Source organism: Chrysochloris asiatica, unplaced genomic scaffold (assembly GCF_000296735.1).
Source record: "Chrysochloris asiatica unplaced genomic scaffold, ChrAsi1.0 scaffold00078, whole genome shotgun sequence".
Classification (NCBI taxonomy): domain Eukaryota; kingdom Metazoa; phylum Chordata; class Mammalia; order Afrosoricida; family Chrysochloridae; genus Chrysochloris; species Chrysochloris asiatica.
Window position 1 is genome coordinate 11,582,224 of NW_006408596.1, and position 15,226 is coordinate 11,597,449.

The following is a 15,226-nucleotide window of genomic DNA, read 5'->3' on the forward strand; positions in this document are numbered from 1 at the left end:
AGCCCCATTCACCTCCAGTGTCCTTGTCAACTGCAAGAGCCTCGGTTGGGACATCTGGTTTTTCTCAGTTCTACAGGTCCCATGCCTTCCTCCTCAGACTTCGCATGAAGGCAGTGAACTGCACAGACTTCGGCTGGCAGGAGGAGGAGAGGTCCCCACAGGGTATTTAGACTCTGCATCCTACTATTCTCACTAACTCGCCTTGGGGTCTTTCTTGACCTCAATGTTTTCATCTGGGAACTGACAATCAGGAAAGTCTGTTCATCTGGGAACTGACCATCAGGAAAGTCTGCGTTAGAGGCTTGTTTTGAGCCCAGGGACATTGCTAACATCTAGGGTTACTTTTGGCTGTCACACCTGGGATGGAGGTGATATTGGCAGCTACTGGGGAGAGGCCAGGGAGGCTGCTAAGCATCCTACAATGCACGGGATAGCCCCCAACAACAGTAAGTCTCCAGCCCTACATGTCAAAGGTGCTAATGTTAAGAAACCCTAACGTAATGTTTGTTGTTAAGTGCTGTCAAGCCAGTCCCAACTCATAGCGACCCTATATAGGGTTTCTGAGGTACAGCTGGTGAGTGTGAACTGCCGATCTAGTGGTTCACAGTCTAGTGCTGATCCTACAGTGCCACACCAGGTTTAGTTGGTGATTAAAGTGGTAATAATGAAGGAGGAGGAGGCCTGGTGGGGCACTGTGGGATAAAGCAGTGGACTGCAAGGTTGTGTTGAACCACCAGATGCTCCTTGGTAAGTAACCCTATACAAGATCGCTGTGAGTTGGAGCTGACTCAACAGCCCTTAACAACAATAATACCAATGAAGAAGGACATTGCACTATTGGTTCAGTGGTAGAATGATCAATTTCCATGCAGGAGATGTGGGTTTGATTCCCAGCTCCATGTATAGCCACCATCCCATCTGGCAGTGGAGGTTGTAGTCCATCCTAGGGACGGTGTACTGAGGAGTTGGGCAGCATTTCATCCCATTGTGCATGGGGTTGCTGTACGTCAAGGCACAACTTCACTGCAGCTAACAACGATAACAATGAAAAAGGGTGTGGGCACACAGAAAATGTATTCACTAATCCTTAGCTGTTGTTAATAGAGAGCCAAGATAATTGGTAGTTACTTCCTAGAAGGCCAGGGAGGATTCAGAGGCTGCAAGCATGCTCAGCTAGACAGAGTGTCATGATTGATTAGCAATGTCTGCCATGGGCATGGCAGGGGAAGTGTCAGCATGAGTTCAGTGTGTCTTCTGACCCTGGACTGTATGATGTCTACCATCTGTTTCTACTCTGACATTCCGTGATCCTATTGCTCTGGTTCCATGAGTCTCTCTGTAAAGTTCTAGAGTCAGCATTATTTACAGAATATTTAAACAGCCCAGGTTCCTGCAGGCTCGCTTGGCAGGCTGGTGAGTGGAGAGCCAGAAAGAGAGTTGTCTCTCTGCAAGGTGAAACAGACAGCTGCTTGCACAGTGTGATGTGGATGATGAGGTAAATCTTCGCTTACTCCTCTACATCTTCCCCATATTTCATGTGCTAAAACTATTACTATTAAAGTCCCTCCATTGGATTAAAGGAGTCCTGGTGTGGCACTGTAGGATAAGCACTGGACTGCTAACTGCAAGGTCAGTGGTTCAAACCCATCAGCCACTCCTTGGAAGCTTTTTGCAGGGACCCTATAAGTCAGAAGGAGTCCTAGTGTGGCACTGTGTGTTAATGCGCTGGACTGCAAGGTCAGAACTGCAATGTCGGTGGCTCAAGCTCACCAGCTGTTCCAAGGAAACCCTATACAGGGTCACTGTGAGTCGGAACCAACTCCACGGCACTTAACAATGAGTCAGAACCTACTTGATAGCACTTAACAACAGCAATTGGATTAGCACATTGTTTTCAGGAAGCGTCTGTTTAAATCTGGGGTGAGGAAACTTCTCTGCCAAAATTTATAACATCATTTGCGGGCCATACAAAATTATGAACTTAAAAATTAGCCTGCTATATTTGAACAAACATTTAATTAACACACTCCTAATGTGATGGTTGGAACTGCAGTTGTCTTGGCAGGACCAGACCAAATGATTTTGCCGGACGTTCCCTACCCCTGGTTTAAATGAACAAAAATGAGTAGTACCTAGAAGCATTGAGCATGCAATCCATTCCGAAATGTTTATCCATGAAATGAGCTGCTTCCCAGCAAAAGGAGTTGAGAAGGAATGGGACGAAGATAGGTGATTTCTGAGAACAGCTGAGGAGCTTGGGAACAGGGTGGATTGTAGGGCAGGAGTTGAAATGATTGCGCAACTTCCAGAAACAACATTCACAAGGTATGAGGGTGGACAACTCATCCCGTTGGCCCGCGACTTTTCTAGTTAAATAATGAAGGTCCCATGGACCAAGAACCACCTTGTCTTGGGCAAAGAGGGACTGTTGGTCTCTCCGACTCTAGGTCAGGTGGCGCAGGAGGAGCTTCTTGTCACTGTAAGCCATTCCTCGTGCACCACCCGAATCCTCTTTCTGGAATGCTTCTCCCCTGCTTCCAAGTCCTCTGGGCCCCCAGCCTACCGACCTGAGTTGGAAAGTCTCCTCACGGTGTGCCAGGTGGCTCCAGTGTACCTTCCTGATGTCACTGGGTCTTTGCATACCTGCACACCCAACCAGTCACCTGGATTGAGGAGAACCTTCCTAAAACACATTCTCAACAACAGAAACCCACTTTTTGGCGTCTTTCAGTTTGTGTCATCAGTCCAAGCCTTGTGTTTTCAAACTCACCTGATTCCTGGGAGTTGGAGCTCAGATTCTGACGAGCTTTGTTTCAGGAGGAACCCACTTTGTCCCTAGGTGAGAGGAAGCAGGCACTTGGGACCACCCTAAATGATAATAAACCTTATTTCCCGAGTACTTTTACACTTTCAAAGCTGTTCGATGTGCATCGCTCAACAGATCCCAACCCAGCCTCTGTCCCCAGTATCTCTGAGCAACAAGTCAGAGGAGATTGCTCCCACTAGACAGATGGAGGAACTGAAGTGCAGGGCAGAGAACACAATACTCCGTAAAGAAAGGTTTCTACATGAGGAGGGACAGGCACAGTGATCTTTAATACCTCATGATGAATTGGTGACCGAACTGTAACTAATCAAAGTCTCCTGACCCCTAATTCTGTGCTGTTTGTAATCATTTGTCATTCCTCAGGTATTTATTCTGTGTTTGTTATGAGCATGTGCAGGGCATCTTGCTAGTTTCAAAACAAATGCAGCTAGGATTGTAGAGGATTTACAGTCCACCTAGTCCTTCTGCCAAACTCTCCATCACTTAAATGCTCACAGCAATCCTTCGAGGTGTTGTTTCTGCCCCCATGACAGAGATGAGAAGCCAAGATTTAAGAGGAAAAGAGTAAGTTGCTCAAGATCACTTACCTAGAAAGGAATAGAAAGAGATGGGGCCGTGAGTCACGCATCCTAAGCGTGCGCTCAGGTGTGGCTGGTTCTGGTGTGGCTCACTACAGCAAGCTTACATTCTTGTAAAGAGACAGACATCCCCTTTCTCTGATGTCAATGACCCTCCAAGCTGTTCCTTCTCAATGAACAACACTCCAAATAGGAGAGAAAGGGTGTAAATGTCTTTTAAGCAATTACTACATGCCTGGCATATGTAAGTAAAATTTTTCTAAAGATAATCCATACCGGGTGCAGAAGAGGTTGTGGAATGAGGGATATCACTGCTGACATTAGATGGATCTAGACTGAAAGCAGTGAATACCAGGAAGATGTTCACTTGTATTTTATTGACTATGCAAAGGCATTAGACTATGTGGATCAGAACAAACTAGGAATGACATTGGGAAGAATGGGAATCCTAGAACACTTCATTGTGCCCATGTGGAACCTGTGATTACAACAAGAAGCAGTTGTTAGGACAGAACAAGAGGATATTGTGTCGTTTAAAATCAAGAAAGATGTGGAAAATTATATGTCAGGGTTGTATCCTTTCACCATACTTATTCAATCTGTATGTTAAGTGAATCATCCGAGCAGCTGGAATATATGAAGAATGCAGCGTCAGCATTGGAGGGAGACTCATTAACAACCTGTTCTGTGCAGATGACAACCTTGTTTGCTCAAGGAGAAGTGGACTTGAAGCATTTGCTGATACATATCAAAGACCACAGCCTTCAGTATGGATTACAACTCAGTGTTTTAAGAAAACAAAAAGCCTCACAAACGAACCAAAAAGCCACAGATTGACGTTGTCAAGAATTTCATTTCACTTGGATCCGCAATCAAAGCTCATAGAAGCAGCAGTCAACAAATCAAATGACATATTGCATTGGGCAAACCTGCTGCAGAAGACTTCTTTAAAGTGTTCATGAGCAAAGATGTCGCGTTGAGGACTATGGTGCAACGGACACAGCCATGGTATTTTCAGTCGTCTCATATGCATGTGAAAGATAATAAATGAAGATTGGAGAAGAATTGTGGTGTTGGCAAAAAATACTGAAAAGTTCCTTGGACTGCATGAAGAAGGAACAAAGCTGTCTTGGAATAACTACAGTCAGAAAGTTCCTTAGAAGCAAGAATGAATGGCAAGACTCCATCTCACATCCTTTGGACATGTTATCAGGAGGAATCAGTTCCTGAAGAAGGACATCATACTTGGTAAATTAGAGTGTCATCAAACAAAGAAGAACCCCAATGAGACAGACTGACACAGTGGTGGTAACAATAGATTCAAACATAGCAATAATTGTGAGGCTGGCGCAGGACTAGGCATTGTTTCATTCTGCTGTGTCGCTGGGAGGTAGAACCCAATTGGTGGCAGCCAACAACAACAGTGTGCCAGGTGAGGCACTGATGGTTCCGTGGTGGAACTCTTGCCTTCCATGTGGGAGACCTGAGCACAGTTCCCTGCTACCACCCATCTGTCACCGGAGGCTGTGTGTTGCTCTGACACTAAACAGAGCAGTGGAGCTTCCGGACTAAGATGAGTTCAGAAGAAAGGTCTGGCATTCACCTTCTGAGAACCCTATGGATGACAATGGTTTCCATCCCCAATTACTCATGGAGACGGTAGCGACAGGCACCATTTCATTCATTGTGCATGGCTTGTCCTGAGTTGGGGCCAACTGGGCAGCAGCTAACATCAACATGTGCCAGGCACTTCAGTGTGTATTTCCCATAATGACCTGGCAAAGTAGCTGCGGTTGGGTCATTGGATGACGTGATTGGTCAGAGGTGGCACAGCTGGTCTGCAGGGCGTGAACACCTGGCCATGGAGATGATACATCTACCTTGCTCCTTCCCCCTGAGGGCCTTGGGTCATCACAAAGACAAGTGGAGCAAAACCCCAAGTGGTGAGTTTCCAGGTCACATTATAGCCACAAGAGCCGTTCTTTTGCGTCTTGGTATGTCATCTTAAGCCCAAACTCTCAGGACAGAAGCCAGAAGGCCACTCTCCCCACGAATCCCCAGTTCCCATTTTGAGACTGGAATAATTGAGAAGAGGACCCAGGGCAGAGTCCCAGCTAAGTACCGCTGCCCACGGCAGGCAGCAGGTGGCGCCATGGTCCAAGTTTAGCAAGGACAGTGGGAAGGTGGAAAGGAGGAGGTGATCCAGAAAAGAAAAAAAAAACAAACTAGTGGAAAACAAGGATTTGAAAGAAGAACAATTTGTTCCAAAACATTTGCCTTGTAATGGGGTCATGTATAAATTCTGGGATTTCCTGTTTGCCTCTCTGCGGGCAGGCTGGCGACTCTCCTCTGTAGCTGAACTTCCCTGGCCAAGACTAGCTTGAAATTTCCCAGCTTTTGTCCCCGGTAAGCAAGGTCCTGTGGCAGCAACATCTCCTTGAGCCCTGCTCCAGTTTCCTCTGGTGAGATCGCGGTCATCTTAACGGAGACTCTACTTACGAGCTTCCCGTACTCGCTGCCATAGGGTCTGTCCCGAGGCATAAACCAACGGAAAGCAGCTGGGACAATCAATGTATTAAGGATGGAGACATTTTGTTGGAGATGAGAGAGGAAACTCGCTTTAGCAGTCCAGTCACAACTGAAAGCCCCATGTTGACCATTTGGTTATGAGATGTGATCCAACTTCCCTCTGCCCAAATCACTCCATGGCGGGGCTCTGAGCTGTCAGGTGGCCCGGGTGGGGGTGGGGGGCTCTGGAATCAGCCGCTCCGCAGCTGCATGACCTCATACAAGGGGTTACTACCTCTGAGCTTCATTCAGTTCCCTCCTGCTAGTGGGAGGCAGTCATACCAGCTACCCTAGGAAGTGTGAGACTCGGATTACCTGTGTCAAGGACACGGATCACGCAGTTCTTTCTTCTCTCTTTGCTCAAGTCTCCCCTGAGGGCCAAAGGACAAGCTGAGACATACAGGGAGGGGCACCAAGACCCCAAAGGTGCATTATGAACTCACGGTGATAGTTTTGTCTCTGCAGGAAGAGTCAGGGCGCATTGGTGGTTGAGAGACACAAGCCTCACCTTCCATTCCTTCGTTTCCCGGTCAGTACACTACATTTGAGATGCAGCCACCACCTGTCTGTCAGTGGAGACTTGTCTGTTCCTGTGATGCAGAACAAGTTTCAGCAGAGTTTTAGGCTAAGAAAGGAGCCATGGTAGCACAGTGATTAAAGCGCTCAGCTGTGAACTACAAGGTGGTGGTTCGAACCCACCAGCCACTCTGTAGGAGAAAGATGAGGCTGTCTGTTCTCATAAGAAATTTAGTCTCGAAACCCTACCCAGGGCCACTATGACTTGGAATCTTCTTGATGGCAGTAAGTTTGGTTTGGGTTAAAGTACTAGTAAGAGAAAATGCTTTCCAAACATTTCACCAAAGTTTTGTGTTTTTTAAAAAATAATTTTGCTAATTTGATATCTCATTGTTTATTTAAATTCACATTTCTTTGATCACTCACTAGTTTAAACTTTTTTCCCATATGGTTTGTCATCTGTGTTTTTTCTTATCATCCACGAAGGTCTGGATTTCTGGCAGCAGCAAGTTTTAGACCTATGTAGGTCAGGCAGGGGGGTGGGCTTGGGTTGGAAGTATGTCTCAGCAGAAGACTGTTTGATCGGTTTTCAGTGATCATAACAGCTTCCCTCTGTTCGTGACAAACCTCCTCTGGGCCACGCAGAGTGTGCTCTACCTCTCCGACACCAGAACAGTCAGCCCTGTGCACCACCATCTCTCTATCTGAGTCTCCTCCTGAGACAGGAATGGCCCTTCCTCAGTAGAACCTCTGTTCTTTACTCAGGGTGGCCCTTCTGTTAGCATGTGAGGAGCGTCTGGAGACGGGATCAGGTAGATGGGCTAATGATTCCAGAAGCTTCTATTGCCACCTATGAGAGTGAATCAAAAGTATTGCTGTAAAAATCATGTTGTTAGGTGCTGTTGAGTCAGTTCCAACTCATATCGACCCTATATTCACACCAGAACGAACCTCTGCCTAAGTCCTGCACCATGTTCACAATTCTTGTTACATACACATGAGCCCATGGTCACCGTTCCTCTGTTTCACTGACCCTCCACTTTACCAAGCATGATGACCTTCTTGAGGAACTAGTCCCTCCTGATAACATGTCCAAAGTATAAGAGACAAACTCTCACTGTCCTGACTTCTAAGGAGCATTCTGGCTGTACTTCTTCCAAGGCAATGGAATCATAGAAACCTTTATAAAACAAAAATCTCAAAATGTGAAGCTGTTGTTTTCTGGCCTGCCTGTACCACTTCAGAAGGTAGTGTTTCTGTCTCTCTAACTCTTCTCTGACGATTTCTGCTCTGTAGGTGGATGAGTAAGGGGCCCCATGAAACTCTCTGAGAAAAGGCCTTGTTATCGTTGAAGAATAAGCAGGGGGCATTATTGTTAAGTGCCGTCGAATCGGTTCTGACACATAGCGACTGTGTATAGAGTTTCCAAGGAGCAGCTGGTGAGCTTGAACCGTCAACCTTGTGGTTCAAACCAACATTACAGTCCATTAACCCACAGCGCCACACCAGGACTCCAGGGGCACTCTAGTGACAGAAAAAAATTCCTCCCTACAACTTTCCTGACTTTTTTTTTTTTTTAAATCACAAATTTTCAGTTTTCTTAAAACTTCTTCCTAATAAGCTCCCAATGATTTTCCTGTGTTTTTAAAGAAAATCTATCAAGATTATCCCTTAGGAATCCCCCAAAACAATTGCCATAACCTTTGGAGCTGACCTTCTTACTCTGAATGTAACTGGCCCAGCGGATTGCCTCAGAAGCCACCGTTTGGGTTGTTTTGTTGTTGTTACTGTTACTGAGTGCCTTAGAGTCGGTACCGACTCATAGTGACTCTGTGTAAGGTTTCTGAAGAGCGGCTGGTGAGTTTGAACCGCCAACCTTGTGGTTCAAATAGACCTTGGGGTCCAGTGCTTATCCTACAGCACCACACCAGGACTCCTGTTTTGCTTATATATATATTTTAAGACACCCTGATGAGACTAAAACAAATATACTCCTGAGAGGCCGTTTCTGTATCCATCAACTGATCATAGACATATATTTAAGCGCATTTTGTTGGGGATAAACCCAGGATGTTTGGACTTACCCTCATATTTGGTCAGAGTTGGGGGTCCAGTTTGAATAAGTCAGGCTACCTTTTTTGGGATCAAATTCATGAGAGCTGGAGTACCTGGTCCAGGCAAATTAGAACAACATGGGCACCAGCCAGCTACATTTTTGAAAAGTGTTTTGTTGTTTTAATCAAAGGTACTCTCCTTGTCCCCCAAAGAAAAACAAGCTCTGAATTGAAATGGGTGAGAATTTATAAGAAAACAAAACAGTTCTTGGATATTCCAACAAAAAAACTCACTTTGCTTCTCATCAGCATTACCATGTAAGGGGGCCTCTCTGTGCCTCTTTCTACCCTCCTGTCTGTGGGCTTATCAGGATAAATGACCCGATGCTAACAGAATATCTTAAGTGGCATGAGAGAAACTGTACTCTGTCCATATGTAGCTGAAGCCAACCTGATGCAAAAGGTGGAAAGTCAACCTTATTTCTTCTTGGATCTCGTTCCAGGTGGTGACTTTGAGTAGCCGCCGCCCCAGGCCGGGTCCATTGTTTCCATCTGTCTCTCTGAAGTGGTCATTTGCTCTGTGAGACACAGGGGGTGTCACTTTGGTGGTTATAGGGTCTGAGTACTTAACAGAAGCAACTTCTCAAGCCCTTCTTGAGGCCAGTTGTCCTCCCTCTCTTTTCTTCATGGCATTTGTTTGCCTGCCTCTCCCAACCAGAATGAAAGCTTTTGTTTACCACTTAACACCCAGTGCCCTAACGCACTGCCAACACCATCCAACCAATTTAAACTCATAACAACCATAAGGGAGGACAGCGTAGAATTACTCCCTGGGGTTTCTGAGACTGCAGAGACATACAGGCGCAGGTGGCTTCAGCTTTCTCTCACAGAGCAGCTGGGGGCTCTAAACTGCTGACTTCACAGTTAGCAACTCACCATGTAACTCACTTCATCACCCCCCAAAAAACAAATCCACTGACCGTCAGCTGATTCCAACTCCTAGCGTCCGTCCCGATGGGGTTCCTGAGGCTGTTGGTCTTTGTGGGAACACACTGCCACCTCTTCCTCCTGCGGAACGACTAGTGGGTTGGAACCGCGACATTCCAGTTAGCATTTAGGTGCTGTAGCTACAGTGCCACCAGGGTTCCTTCGGCACACAGTTGGCACTCATTTCAACTTTATCATGAATGGTCACTTAGATGTGCATGAATGTGGATGGTTTTGCCTTCCTCCCAATCTGCTGGGATGTTCTGTTCGAACTGGCATGGGCTCCTGCCCATCTCAGATGGGAAAGTGTCCAACTCACTCTTGTTACTTGCACTGGCCACTGAGGCTCTGTGTGGAGGCTTTTGGCCAAGGCCCTCGGAGAGATTTATAAACATGAACACGGCCAATGATGGGTTTTGTATGTGGCAGCTGAGGCACAGGCCACCGACATAAGATGACTCACGGTGAAGCCAGGTCTCTCCTGGACATGGGAGGAACGTTTGAAAGCAGTCAGAGACCTCAGGGCCCATGGGCCGTTTTCCCAGTGATGTCCAGGGAGCAACGGGAGATTCCTGGAAGATGGTCCCTCCTCCCTCTGCCAGGGCAGCCCTGTGTCCAGGGAGCAGGGCATTGTATTGATGTCTTGGCAGAGCTCCTTGAATCAAGGTCAGAGAGCCCTTTAGCTTACTGAGCCCCCACTTAGCAGGGGCATTGAGGCTGTGAGTTATACAGTATTTGCAGTCATCCAACCGCTCTTTGGAGCAACAATTCTAGGCTACATGCTGTGGATACAACGCTGAGGAGAACAGTTAGGGGACATTTACAGATAAATGTGCCTACTTGTATGTTCTAAAGACACACATGCCAGGATACTCCTTATAACACTGTTTACACTAACCAGAGACTGGGAAAACCCATCAAAGTCCATCAGCAACAAAGGATTGATTCAGTAAATTATGGTCCTTCCCTCGTGCAGTAAAATATTGGAGAGTCCTCAAGAAGAATGAGTTAGATTTTTTTCAGTGGCTCTCAGTTGGTGAGTGACTTTGCTCTTCAGGTGACATTTGGCAATGTTGGGAGATATTTGTCACACTGGGATAGGCGTTCTATTGGTATCTAGTGGGCAGATCTACTCAACATCCTACAATGCATAGGACAGCCTCCCCATCCCTTCAAGGCCCGTAACAAAGGATTATCCAGCCCAGATATTAATTGTGCTTAGCTTGAGAAAACCTGTTCTGTATCTATTGACAAGATGTGTTGATTTAAAAAATCTCTGAAGAGAACAATAAATACAGGAGACTGCCATAAGGAAGTAGTCCAGCATGGCGCTGTGGGTTAATGCGCCAGATTGCAAAGCCATTTGAACTACAAGGTCGGCGGTTCAAGCTCACCAGTTGCTCCTCAGAAACCCTATGCAGGCTCGCTATGGGTCGGAACCGACTCAATGGCACTCAACAACAACAACCATAAGGAAGGAGCTCTGGTCGCCTAGTGGTTACGAATCAGGCTGCTAACCTCAAGGTTGGCAGTTCGAAACTACCAGCTGTTCCGCAGGAGAAAGATGAGGCTTTCTGCAGTTGTAAGATTCACAGCCTCGGAAACCCTGTACAGGGTCGCTATGAGTCAGAACTGACTCCACGGTACTTAACAACAACCATAAGGAGCTCTGGTAAATTAGCAAGTTGGGCTGCTAACCTCAAGGTCAGCAATTCAAAACTACCAGCGGTCCTACTCCCATAAAGATTTACAGTCTCAGAAACCCTGTATAGGGTCGCTATGAGTCAGAACCGATTCCATGGCACACAACCAACCAACCATTGAGCATGAAGTCCTGGTGTGGCGCTGTGGAATTAAGCACTGGACAGCAAGGTCCATCTGAACCACAAGGTCAGCAGTTCAAACTCACTTTTGAGGGTCCCTGGTGGTGACATATAGGTTAAGCATTGGACTGTTAACCACAAGGCCAACAATTCAAACCCACCAGTCACTCCATGGGAGAAAGATGAGCTGTCTGCTCCCATAAAGATTTACAGTCTTAGAAACCTTTAGGAGCAGTTCTCCTCTGCCATACATGATCCCTGGATCTCTGTGAGTTGTCATCAAACTCGATGGCAGTCAGCTTAACAGCTTTTGCACCGTTTGGATATTTTTAAACCACATCCATGTGTTTTTGAAAACACACACACACAATATAAAACGTGTTGAAATTTGACCCAAACCACCCACATTCACTATCTGGTCCTCTCCTAGTCAAATGCTTCCCCCTTTTATATTGTTAGATTAAGAACATCCCACAGAGTCTCAGTTAGAAGAGATTTTAGAGATCATGAAATCTTAAAAGTCATCAAAAGAGGTTGTGGAAATGCTGGATTAAATGCATTTAAACGGGTCTTTACTTGGAGGGTTTCTCATAGCCTTTAATGCAAGCATGTGCATTGTGGAACTCTGAGTGCTTATGTATACAGAATTAGGAAAAGGCCTTGGTTCTTAAGTGTGACACATGTTCACTGTACACACCCACACACTCTCACACACACGTAACACTCATACACACTCATACCATAAGTCGTTTTTCCAGTACACCCCATAGGACTACTACCCTGTGTGTCAACAAGTGTGAGCTTACATAATTTCTTCCTTTTAGAATTCAGGTGTCTGAGGCCCAGAGAGGGGTAGTGACTAGCACAGGGTCACACAGCAGGGCAGAAGCAGAACTAAAACTAAAGTTCAAGTCCCCTGTCTCCTGGATGAGAGTATCAGCAAGCCCTTGTCTGCCCTTGATAAGAGTTGCTACTTGTAGATGAGGCTGTGATTGGCTGATGATCAAGAGAGCATCTACCTGTTCATCCACACATTTTTCATTCTACTGCTATATCTCCTAACATGCAAACAAAGTGACTTGTAATTCTATAAACACAGATCTCATTTCCGAATGGGTAACTACCAGCTGCTCCGCAGGAGAAAGATGAGGCTTTCTACTCCCGTAAAGATTTACACCCTCGGAAACCCTATACAGGGTCGCTATGGGTCGGAACCGACTCGATGGCACATAACAACAACAACAACAACTGTGTTCTTGGGAACTGCAGGTTGTATGTGACAGAAACCACTCTAGACTGGCTGGAGCCAAAAGGAAGATTTATTGTCCCATGTATCAGGGAAGGACAGGGCATGGCTTCAGGCACAGCTGGATCCAGGAGCTCAAACAATGGTATCATCCCTCTTTAGTTCTCTGGAGCCGGTAAGTAGGTCAGCTCTTCCTGAACCACAAGGACTGGGGAAAAAGCAGTAGGTTTCCTCATATGGTGTTAGCCAAAAAGAGCCCATTTCTCTACCAGAGTGAGTTAGTTAGCGTTGTTCCTTCTTCATTGACATTCACCAAATATGCAGGCACATACAGTGATGACTGGGCCAGGAGACTAAAAAGCTCTGGACCACCCCACCCCTACTAAGACCAACTGAGTTGAACCAGAGACTACTTGCCTCTTCTGTTTTTCTCTAGGACTTCTTCCTTCACTCTGCTGAATATTTAATGATCTATCCCAGCCACCAAAGACTGTGGGGGTCTGTGAGGGATCCTGGAGTATTCTCCTTTGCATTACAGCATTAGCATACCAGGTACTATATAACTTTTGAGGGACCATTCAATGTTGTTAAGTGTCATCAAGTCGGAGATCAGACCCATAGTGACCTTGAATAGGGTTTCCAATGAGCAACTGGTGAGTTTGAACTGCCGACCTTGTGGTCCCATGTTTTATCCCCCAGTGCCATATGGAAATACAGCTTTCAGTAGTACATAGACATAGGTAAGAGGATATGTCAAGATATTTTCATTTAATACAGGTTCCTATGATTTTGTAGCAATACTTTTTTATTTACCATGGTATGTATGGATGGATGAATGGATGGCTGGTAGACTGGTTGGTGGCAGGGATAGGTGAGTGGGTGGGTGGATGGTCGCTGGATGAATGGATGAGTGGATTGACAGATGCTGTCGTCATCACTACTGAACCAGAGATTCCTATGCAGCACCTCTCAAGGGCAGCTAATGCTCATTGATCCTTTCTGACAACCCGACTTCTGTGACACTCCTTTCTCAACCTTCATTTACAATACAGGGATGTTAATGCTCCTTTGGGGTCCTGGTGTGGCCATGCAGGTTAATGCGCTGTACTGCAAAGTTGGTTTGAACTTCAAGGTCGGTGGTTCAAGCTCACCAGCTGCTCCTCGGAAACCCTATGAGTCTGAACCAACTCAACAGCACTTAACAACAACAATGCTCCATTCTGATTCTGCTATTTGTCATGGAGAAGAATGCCTAATTGTGGTGCAGAAAACCTGGGGCCAGATATCTGCTGGGAAAGAGAGAGATGGAAACTGTTAAGAAGTCAGAGCAATGCGTCCTCCCCACTTCCTGCAGACAGACTTTTCTCCACGTGGTGGTGGAGGTGGATGGACTGGCCCTTGAATCATAGCCTCAGGAGAAGGCACCCAGAGTCCTGGGTAGGATAGTGCTACCAAGAGGCAGTCCTAACACGAAGTCCCTACATGTGTTGTGCAGAGAGGTGAAGCTCTTAGAGTGCCTCCACTTCAGATCCAAGGTCACCCACCAGGATGCCCGGTGCACACCTCTGGCTTCCTCTGCTCCCCTCGGTGGTGCCCTCATGCCTCCCGGGAAAGGGGCCAGCTCAACAGTCAGCCTCAGAGGGAAACCCTCTTGGGAAACCAGCCCAGAGGGAGCCACCGGCATGGCGGGCAGCAGCTTGCCTGGTGCGGGAGTCCAGAGAGACGAGGAGAAAGCGCTCGCCACCACATGGCGCAGAGCAGCCGTCTCCCTTGGGTGCCAGCTCTTGTGCGGTGAAATTAAATCGCTTGCTGGGTGCTGAGAAGAAACACTACTTCCTGCTGCTTCTGCCACACTCTCCGTGGGGTGCTGGACAAAAGCGGCAGCATGAGTGCCGCCAGCTCCTCCTCAGTGCCAGGCTCTCTGTGATCCCTGAGAGGCAGCTATTAATAGCCCCACTTTTTGGAAGTGGGAAGGGGCCTCCCAAAGGTCAATGGAGTCACTCCTGCCCCTGCAGCCAGTAAGCTGCAGACCCTACCAATTCCCAGCTGCCCCTGCAGGCTGCAGCCAGGACGTCATCGACCTTCACTGGAGTTCAGCCACGGCTATTTAAACAACAGGAGTTTCTCTGTGGAGGCGAAAAGTCCACAGCAGGGTCGAGGCCCTGTTAGTTCTCTACTTGCTGACAGCCCGGGGCCTTCCATGGTCTGTTGATGTCCCCTGACTTTACAGATAGCCCTCACAAGGGGTGATAACGCCCCTGTGTCTAATCTGCTGTTTACAACTAAGAAATGATGAGATTCTGAACCCAGTCTACTCAGCTATGAGATAATTAACAAAACAAGCCAACTCAATTTCCAAACAGGATCCCATTCATAACTATGTCACTGTTCAGTGCTGTCTAGTCAGTTCTGACTCATAGTGACCCGATAGAGCAGGAGTGGGCAACTATTTTTCTGGTAAACTTTATAACATCATTTGCAGGCTAGATGTTTGGTCAAACATTTAATTAAGTCATCCCTAATGGGAGTCCTAAGAAGCTCTGGTAGTGTGTTGTTGTCAGGTGCCATCTAGTCGGAACCGACTCATAGCGACCCCATGCACAGCAGAACGAAACAATGTTCGATCC